At 42.2% G+C, this 3,615-nt stretch overlaps 1 long non-coding RNA gene across 1 annotated transcript; it reads right to left on the bottom strand.

Moving 5' to 3' along the window:
- Window positions 1-2,820: 2,820 nt before the first annotated feature.
- Window positions 2,821-3,331, bottom strand: LOC107835210 (uncharacterized). Its single transcript, XR_001661036.1, has 3 exons — window positions 3,220-3,331; window positions 3,088-3,126; window positions 2,821-3,006 (listed from the first exon to the last, which is right to left on the bottom strand). It is a non-coding gene; the product is annotated as an uncharacterized LOC107835210 (long non-coding RNA).
- Window positions 3,332-3,615: the final 284 nt, after the last annotated feature.

The following is a 3,615-nucleotide window of genomic DNA, read 5'->3' as shown; positions in this document are numbered from 1 at the left end:
CTGGCCGCACGGATCTGTTCAAAGGTTACGTCTCTCAAAGGGCATTTTTCATTTAGAATAAAACATTGAGAACAGGCGTGCCAGAAACAACTATGAAAACTGAAGACCGTCGGCATACCTGAAACAACAGAAAACCCGTCTGCAAAGTACGGACCGATTTTCCTTTCTCCCGCATTTAATGAATGCTCGATAAATATGTTTCTATCAAACATGACCCATTCCAGCCATTGGATGGATGCATTTGAGAAAGTCTTTGAGCTATTTCTGTAATCCATCGGTGATGGAATGGCTAACATTTTAGGTTGAAGGAAATTTGTCAGAAAAACCTTCATGGATGCTGATGCGATGGTTATGCATTTAAAAGGATCTACATTCGTCTCCTCAAAAAATTGGTCTCTGAATTTAACGCAGGCTTGCTGTAGAATCTCTACGTCATTCTGACAGTAATGAACGGCTTGCTTTGCAAAGTCAAAATTCTCTTTGGACGCGTCCTGGTACCAGTTATTAAATTTGTGCTGCTGGGACGGAGTCATCCGATCCACAGCATAATATTCTTTTGAAGGGAAGGGCCCGACGTAATACAAATTCTCCTTCAAGGAGAATAAATGAGGAAAAAATCCTTTTGATTGGTCGTTAAAACCCAGCGCTTTTGGCATTTGACTAAGCTTCATAGTAAGAAATGAAAGACTATCTATGAACTTCAATTTGTAATCAGGTTCCGTAAAACAAATAATTTTGCTGCCGGTCATAATAATACGAGGAGAAATGCCCAATTCGGTCATAGCGCTCAGCACCAGGTAATTATCATATGCTCGGGCGTTGTGCGCGATGAATACATAATTTTTAAACATTGGTTTTCTGTAATGAAGAATAAATTTCCGAGCGCAATCAAGACATTATGAAAACCAGCTATCGCCTTTTAAAGTTTTGGCGCAGTCTAGAAACGGTACGTGCACGCCGTTCTGATCAAAATATGATTCAAAATCATAGAACACTATCTTGTCATCCAATTGATCGGATTTAGCGAGAGGTTGAATATAGCAGAGGTGGTCGCTGACTGCTATAGGAGAGCCAGGGGCTATTTTTTCACTGCAAATGGTGCATTTTGTTCTGCAGACGTGTCCTTTTTCCTGCTTAGTTATGGCTACATGATAAATTCTTTTACAGAGCTTGGTCATCTCGCATTCACTCGCAAAGATTTCGGCGCGAGGCTTGAAATTGGGTTACTTGTGTTTGCTGTAACATAAGGAGTTGCGGCAGGTTCGATTACAATCGCTGCAATATACAGGTTCGTACTCCTTGCCTATGCAAGGGGATTTGCAGCATATCTGACAATATCCTCCGCATGAATGCGTACTAGGGTTATCGTAGCCGGAAAAACAATGCTGACAAAAATGTTTTGATCCGAAAAAAACCCTTTGGGTTTTTTATCCCGAAGTAATGCTGGTCGTGTAACAGAAGAAGGCAAGCGTTTGTACGATCTCGGAAATTGGTCTCAAATTTAGAGAGAACAGGATTTTTGGAGTTCTTATAAAACACTACGATTTTTCTTTGTAGCAGGTTTTCAAATTTGACCACGTCAGTGAACATGACGGGCGTCTGCTCTGTAAGCCCTGCCTCATATTGCCATTGCTGTAAAGCCTCTGACTCTGTAAAGCTGTTATTATAGACATGGGCTAGACTGATAGCGAAAAAGTTTATTGTCAGAATTCTGTGCTATGTACAGGTGACGTCTTTTTTTATTGATGAGTTCACAGGCTAAAGTTTTTGCTGCTTTGCGCTTCATCCCGCCAGAAGGATCTCTTACTATTTGTAGAACAAATTCAAGATCACTGTGCGATGGGAGCTCCGCATTCGATTGCACCAATTCATCCAGAAAATCCATAAAAGCTGTTTGTATGTCATCATCATTGCTGACGTGAATATTTAAATGCCTGCTAAAATTATCTCCAACCAGTTCTAGCTGAACGACACCATTTCGTCTGGCTAAAGAACCTGCGTTATCTGCTAGTTCAACGAGAAGATTCATAATTTCTACATAATATGAAGCGAGATCTGGGACGGAATCTTCACAAGTGGGAGGAATTCTGAAGGGGCGCCTAACTTCAACGTTATTAAAATGCTGCCGTTCAAGCAATGGTGAGAACGGAGGAGTTTTGACAGAAGCAGTAGCAGCAGACGCAGCAGACGCGACAGACACAGACTGTGCAGCCGCACCAGCAGCAGGGGGCGAAGGAGGAGGAGGAGGAGGGGGAAGGGGTGGAGGAGGAGGAGGGGGAATTGCAGCAGGACTGGGTGCAGCTGCAACAGGAGGATTCCTTGAATTGGGTGAATTTTGTAAAACTTCCAAAGCAGATGAGAGTCGGGTCAAAACGAGTATTGAATTCTGTAGGAGTGAGGCATATTCATTTACATTAGTATTTTGATCCGAGCTGCGCGGTTGACTGACGGGATGCTGCGACGCGTTATTTTGCAGGGAACTATTTAATTGGGTTATTAAACCGTCAAGTTGCCCCCTTAATTGATTCAAATCACCTCTATCTGGCAGTTCATCCATAATTTATGCAGATATGAGAGTAATACAAAAATGGTGCTAAACAGTCCTAAAAAATCATTTAAATGAAAGTAATAAAAAATGATGCTAGGCAGTCCTAACAAATCATTTCAATGAAAGTAATAAAAAAATGATGCTAGGTAGTCCTAACAAATCATTTCAATGAAAGTAATAAAAAAATGGTGCTAAACAGTCCTAACAAATCATTTAAAAGACATTTCTGTCAAATACAGCAGACAGATCCCCTGAGAAATTATTGAACGTTTATCTCCATCTTCACAATTGCAGATTTATTTAACGTACACGTAAGAGGATTTGACTTGCATCCAGTAATGCGTTGGCAGCCGCTTTATTGGCTCGTTCCATAAGACGGCGACATCTGATCCGTCTTTTCCTGCTCAATATGCGATCAGAAGCAGAACCAGGAACCGCGTGCATAAGCATTAGAGCCTCTACAAAAAAAGCATCAGAGAAATAAATTACTAATGTTTTAAAGACGGTAATGCATAAAACATAATAGATTTTTAAAATACCTGAAATTAATTCGTTAGCGATGGAAGGCTTGTTCTGCGCTGTAAAAAATAAAAACAGAGAAACTTTCTTTAAAATAATGGAATAGGGTTCGATCTAAATAAACGTGATTAAAAAATTAAACAAAAACTGACCTTTAATTCCTCTACGTCTTGACCCCTCGACAGGATTGACGCTTGTAAGATGACGGCTCCGTTTTTCATTTTGTGCAGAATTATCCGGTCTCCGTTGCACTCTCCTTGCAGCTCTGGTCAGCGGCTCGCTCTTTGGCTCCTTCGCTGTATTCGCAGCTGCTGGAGGCCGGCGCGGCGCAGTCACTGGCGCTTTCAACGCGCCCCACGACGGAGCTGCAGACTGATCTCTTGATCCGGTGGTTTGTAGACCGGTGATGGTTCTGCCGCAGGACTCTATTCCGGTAGAAACCGCGGGTGAAACCCCTCCTTGCTGGGGGGCCGTCGAGCCGGAAAACTGTCCAGGTATCACGGAAAAATCCTCCTGCGCTCTATCCTTCCGCGATGAATCGGTATAAC

This window comes from Poecilia formosa, unplaced genomic scaffold, assembly GCF_000485575.1.
Source record: "Poecilia formosa unplaced genomic scaffold, Poecilia_formosa-5.1.2 Scaffold1236, whole genome shotgun sequence".
Taxonomy (NCBI): Eukaryota; Metazoa; Chordata; class Actinopteri; order Cyprinodontiformes; family Poeciliidae; genus Poecilia; species Poecilia formosa.
This window is presented reverse-complemented; position numbering and strand designations above follow the sequence as displayed.